Genomic DNA, 6,586 nt, shown 5'->3' with positions numbered 1-6,586 from the left:
ATCTTGTTGGATTGGTGAGACTTGGTTATTTGTTTCTGTATCACTTTTTGGAAATTAAAAGTTGGAGCATATATAGTAGTGCCAAGACTATAGCCTATGTACTGTGAGGCCAACAGCATACTGGTCAGCAGTCCAATTGCTAGCTGATAAGTCACACGATTCAAGTCATTAGTGTATCCAATTGTAGAGAGTCTTAGCTCTCTGTTACAAAGGAGAAGATTAATTTTTAAAAATAAGCTGGTTTTCTTTATTTAAGGCTTATTAGTGCATAAGAAGAGATTTAAATTGGCTTTTACCACTCAATGAAGAGATCTTGGAGTCATTGTGTATCGTTCTCTGAAAACTTCTACTCAATGTGCAGTGGCAGTCAAAAGTGAATAGAAGCTTGGAAATTATTAAAGAAAGGGACAGCTAATAAGACAGAAAATACCTGTCGCCTCTACTTAAATCTATGGTATTCCAACATCTTGAATACTGCATGCTGATATGGTAGGTTGTCCCATCTTAAAGATATATTGGAATTGAAAGGTTGAGAAAAGGGCAACAAAAATATTTAGGGGTATGGAATAGTTTCCATATGAAGAGCGATTAATAAGACTGGAACTTTTCAGTGTGGAAGGCTATGTCTACAATACAATGTTTTTTTGGAATGTTTTATCTGCAATTTGTGGACCTTTTCCCAATACTTTTGTCAGAAGAGGCTTTTCTGAAATTTGGCCCATCTACCCTGGGCCAAATTTCAGAAAAACCTCCTCTTTCAGAAGATCCCTTCTTCCTCATGGAACGAGGAAGACAGGGCTTCCAGAAGAGCGCATTTGCTCTTCCGCCAAAAAAAGCAGAAGAGCACATGCATTCCTTGGATGTGGTGGAGTTTTTTCAGAATACCTCTGGTATCCTGAAAACTCCCCACAGTCTAGGTGTACCTAAAGAGACAACTAAGGGAGGATAGCATAGAAGTCTATGAAATCATAACTGGTGTGGATACAATAAATAAGGAAGTGTTGTTTAACACAAGAACTAGAGGTCACCAAATGAATTTAATAGGCAGCAGGTCTGAAACAAACAAAAGGAAGTATTTCCTCACACAAAACAGTCAACCTGTGGAACTCTTTGTCAGAGGATATTGTGAAGATCAAGTTTATAACAGGGTTCACACAGAACTAGATAAATTCATGGAGAATAGGTCCATTAATGGTTAACCAGGATGGGCTGGAATGGCGTCCCTAGCCTTGTTTGTCAGAGTTTGGAATGGGCAACAGGGGCTAGATAACTTAACGATGACCTGTTCTGTTCCTTCCCTCAGAAGCACCTGGCATTAGCCTGGGTCAGAAGACCAGATACTGGGCTAGAGGGACCTTTCGTCAGATCCAGTATGGCCGTTTTTCTGAGGAAAAGAAAAGGGAGTTGCTATCAGGAGCCAGAACCATCAGTGAAATTGGAATTCATAACCACCAACATAAGGGGTATATTCAGTGAAGAAAGGGAGTGAATTCAGCCAGTATTTCTTTGGGAGAAGTTAAAACAAGAGCTGCTCAAAATGTTATCATCAATACATCTTGTGACAAATTATTTTTCTACCAAAACATTTGTACAGAACAATTTCATTATGATAAAAAGTTTCCATTTTAAAAAAAGAGTTTGTTGGGTTTTTAGTTGAAAGTTTGTTGTTTTCCTCTTTTACCCTTTTCCCTACCATTCAGTAGAGAAAAGTGAAGGAGAGAATGAAAAGCAAATATTTTTCAAGTTTTGTTTTGTTGAAAAACAACCCAAAAATATTTACCCAGACCAGATGCACGGTCATCTTTAGAGCCAGTGAGAAAATACTAAATGTGAAGGAAGCATATTCGAAGAAGAGGAGCAGGCAAGCACGTGCAATGAGAAGAGAGGATTAATTAATCTGCATCCATTGATGTCATCTACCCATATTCACAATGTACCCTCACTGGCATAGAACCGAGGATATTCAGCACCATAATCACCAGTCCCTGTGACTTCAGCTAAAGGGCCAGCTTTGTTAGCTGGTAGTAGATGTAGACTTTTTTTTCCTTTGCATGGATCAACAATTTAAGAGAAACACAGCATGTTAGCCAGTTTGTTACAATTGCAAGGAGCATTGCTGCTAACATCATGTATCGTTACCTTACACAAATCCCTTGCGTGTTACTGAACACTCTTATGGACACATACATCTAAGTAAAACACATCTGCTATGCTACAGAATGTACCAGATGCATCCCAACATTCTGTTGTTGTCAGTGTAATATTATGGCTTGACTCCTTTCCCAATGCAGCCAAAATAAGTAGATTCCTATTGACTTCAGTAAGAATAGGACCAGGTACTTAATGAGGATGCAAGCGCAGCAGCTCTGGAACCACACCAGCAGCATGAGCGTTAAGAATTGTGTATGTCTCAGAGGGTACATCTACACTGCACCCATATGTTGAAATAAGATACGCAGTTTGCGTAGCTCAAATTGCATATCTTATTTTGATCTAATTTTGAAATAAAGTGCTATTCCGACAAGCTCTTAGCCCTTGTGGAATGAAGGTTACAGGGATGCCGGAGTAGCATGCTCATTATTTCAAAATAACGGGCACATTCAAAGTAACTATTTTGGGATACTTCCAGTATCCTGAAATAGCGCAGTTGTCTAGACGTAGCCAGAAAGAACAGTTGGCTTGTACGTTGTTGGAAAGTAGTGTAAACACTTGTCTGTAATAGTGGAGATGGGAAGAATGACAAGGATTTTTAGATCAAAGCTTGCTGTATGTGAACATGCTCAGTGCATCTGCTAGCTTCCTGAGTAAGCAATTTAATTCTATTCAAACCATAAGCAAACAATACACAATTGTATTAATGTTTGAGGGTCACATATATCACTGATAGGCGGAACCAAAATAGGGATCTCTGGAGCTTAGTGCATGAGCCTCTATTGCTTGAGCTAGAAGTCAACTGGCTCTCAGATAAGTCAAGAACTAGGGGTCCCCAAATTAATTGGCAGCAAGTTTAAAACAAACAAAAGGAAGCTTTTCTTCACACAGTATACAATAAATCTGTGGAACTCCTTGCCAGAGGATGTTGTAAATCCCAACACTATAATAAGGTTAACAAAAGAACAGATACATGCATGGAAGATCAATGGCTCTTAGCCAAAATGGGCTGAGATGATGTCCCTAGCCAATGTGTGCCAGAAACTGGGAATGTGCAACAAAGATCTGGAGCATTTGATGCTTGCCTATTATGTTCATTCCCTCTGGGGCATACGGTATTGGCCATTGTTGAAAGATAGGTAGTGTGTCTAAGGCACCAACTGCAGGGCTAAATGGTCCTTTCTGACCTAGTATGGCTGTTCTTATGTTTTTGTCTATCTCTTCTTTCCCATCTTTCATAGATCAGCGATTCCAAGGCTGGAAGGGACCACTGTGATCATGTAATCTGACCTCCTATATATTACCGACCATAAGAATTCCTACAGCAGATCTTTTAGGAGAATGATCCAATCTTGTTTCAAAATTTGTCAATGATGAAGAATCCTCCATGATCCTTGACAAATTTTTCCGATGGTTAATTATTCTCACTATTGAAAGACAGCCCTTATTTGTGGTCTTAATTGGTCTAGCTTCAGCTTTCTGCCTTTGGATTATGTTATACCTCTCTCCAGGGGCGGATATAGGGCAGGGCGAACGGGGCGGCCGCCCCAGGTCCCGCGCTTCAGAAAGCCCTGCACATGCACCGTGGCGCCGCTGTGCATGCGCATGGTGTCACTGCGCATGCGCCGTGGCAAAGGGGGGGGGCCCCACGGAATTATGCTGCCTGGGGCCCCGCAAAACGGTCATCTGCCCCTGCCTCTCTCTGCTAAACAGAAGAGCCCATTATCATCAACATATATGTTCATATAATTAAATGTTTCCCATGTAGATACTTATAGAAAGTAATCAAGTCACCCCTTAATCTTCTCTTTGTTAAGCTAAATAAACTGTGCTCTTTGAGTTTACCAGTAAAAGGCATTTTTCTAATCCTTGAATCATTCTCCTGGCTTTTCTTTAAACTCTCTCCAACTTTAAACTCTCTCCAACTTATCATCATCTATCCTGAACCGTGGGCACAAGAACTGAACACAGTTTTTCAGCAATGCTCATGCCAGGGCCAAATCCAGAGGCAAAATAACTTCTGGTGCCTGGGATTTCCTTCTTTCTATCAGCCAGGGTTGCATGAGCTTTTTCTGGCCAGAACATCACAGTGGGAGCTCCTGTCCAGCTGATTATTTATGACAACCCCAAAACCTATTTCAGAGTCAATGCTTCCCAGGATAGTGTCCCCCCTCTTGTAATTATGGGCTGCGTTCTTTGTTCCCAAATGTATATATTTACCTTTAACTATAGTAAAACATGTCTTGTTTGCTTTGGGCCAGGTTACCAAATGAACCTGATCACTCTGCTACGGTGATCACTCTGGAAATTGCCAAAGCTTTACTGCTGGAATTTTTTCTACACTGGGGAAAGTCTCCTTCAGCTGGAAGGCAGCAGGACACTACATCATTCAAAATGATCTGGAAAAACTAGAGAAATAGTCTGAGGTAAATAGGATGAAGTTTAATAAGGACAAATGCAAAGTATTCCACTTAGGAAAGAATCAGTTTCATGCATACAAAAAGGGAAATTACTGCAGAAAGGGATTTAGGGGTCATAGTGAACCACAAGCTAAATATGAGTCAAAAGTGTGACACTGTTGCAAAAAAACAGTTCATTCTGGAATGTATTAACAGGAGTGTTGTGAGAGACACGAGAAGGCATTCTTTCACTCTACTCTGCACTGATTAGGCCTCAGTTGGAGAATATTGTGCCCAGTTCTGGGCACCACATTTCCAGAAAGATTTGGAGAAGGTCCAGAAAAGAGCAACAAATTATTAATGGCCTAGAAAACATTATCTATGAGGGAAGGCTGAAAGAAGTGGGCTTATTTAGTTTAGAAAATAGGAGACTGAGAGGGGACATTATAGCAGTTTTCAACTACCTAAAAGGGTATTACAAGCAGGAGGGGAAAAAAATGTTGTCCTTGACCTCTGATGATAGGTCAAGAAACAATGGGCTTACACTGCAGCAAGGAAGGTTTAGGTTGAACATTAGGGAAAACTTCCTAATAAATTTCCTAGGGTGGTTGTGGAATTTCCATCACTGGGGATATTTAAGAACAGGCTGGATAGACATCTATCAGGGATGATCATTCTAAACAGTGCTTGATCCTGCCTTGAGGGAGGACTGGACTCAATGACCTCTCAAGGTCACTTCCAGTTCTAATGTTCTATGATTCTTAGATTTAAACCTGCTGCACATCAAATCACTGGGTGACCCCTGGTTCTTGTATTTTGCGATGTGGTAGTGAATAAAGTTTTATATTTTCTCTCCATCATTCATGGGTTAATAGGCCTCTATCACCTCCTTCCCCCATCAACTTTTCTCAGCTGAACAGCTCCAGTTGTTCAAATATCTCCTCATGTGGAAGTTGTTCCATATACCTAATTTTTCTTGTTCTTTTTTTCTCTATACTTTTTCCAATACTGTTATCTCTTTTTGAGATGAGGCAACCAGTACTGTGACAACTGTGAGTGCCAATCACAGGGCAGACTGTCAAAAAGCAGGGCAGAACCCCCAAACAGAATAAATGTTCTATAATTAGATTTTATCACCCTAGGAACAAGTGTGAACTCCTAAAGCACTGTAACAATCTCACCATGGAGTCTCAGACAGTCCCCTTGGGCACTCTAGTCTCTCTTGCCACCTGAGGAAATTGAACTATGTGATAGTCACTTTACACCAATAATCACAACTATATTTAAGTTACTTGCAGTTCCAAAGGACTAGTCACTTACCCCAGGTCAATTGTACTCAGATCTCAACCAAAGACAATGACTGTATCCAATCCTGCAGTAAATTAACTAAAGACCTGTAAGCTGTGGAAACGAGTTATTTCCAGGATTAAAGCAGAAAATAAACTCACAGGTGAGTTGCAATCTTAGGGTGTGTGTTTAGACTACAGGGTTTTGTCAACAAAACTATACCTGCAGCTACACTACCGCCGAGTTCTGTCAACATAACATCAACGGAACTCGGCAGTTTTGTCGATGGCGGTAAACCTCATTCTACGAGAAATAATGCCTTTTGTCGACAGAGTTCTGTTGACAGAAGGTGTTATTGCATCTATACTGTCCTTTGTGTCTCCACTCTCATGTCGACAAAGCGGCTTGCTTTGTCGACAGAACTGTATATAGTCTAGACGCTCTTTGTCCACAGAGGCTTTGTTGACAGATACTCAACAAAAAGCCTGTAGTCTAGACGTACCTTCTCATTTTAAAAGAGAACATAAGCTTCTATACAATGATTAGTTTCATATGTCCTTTAGGGTGGATCCATGCCAAGCACCATGGAGATATTTTGTTTGTGTTTAAGAATCTTTGACACACACCCTCTCTCCAGAAAGTGTAAAAAGACCCCAATTCTTTCTGGTTAGGGATTTTTATTCCCCATACACCTGAGGTGAAGCTGATGGGATGAGCAATTGACAAAGTCTGTGTTTCACAACAGGCCA

This window comes from Pelodiscus sinensis, chromosome 5 (genome assembly GCF_049634645.1).
Source record: "Pelodiscus sinensis isolate JC-2024 chromosome 5, ASM4963464v1, whole genome shotgun sequence".
Classification (NCBI taxonomy): domain Eukaryota; kingdom Metazoa; phylum Chordata; order Testudines; family Trionychidae; genus Pelodiscus; species Pelodiscus sinensis.
Note: the sequence above shows the minus strand (reverse complement) of the source record.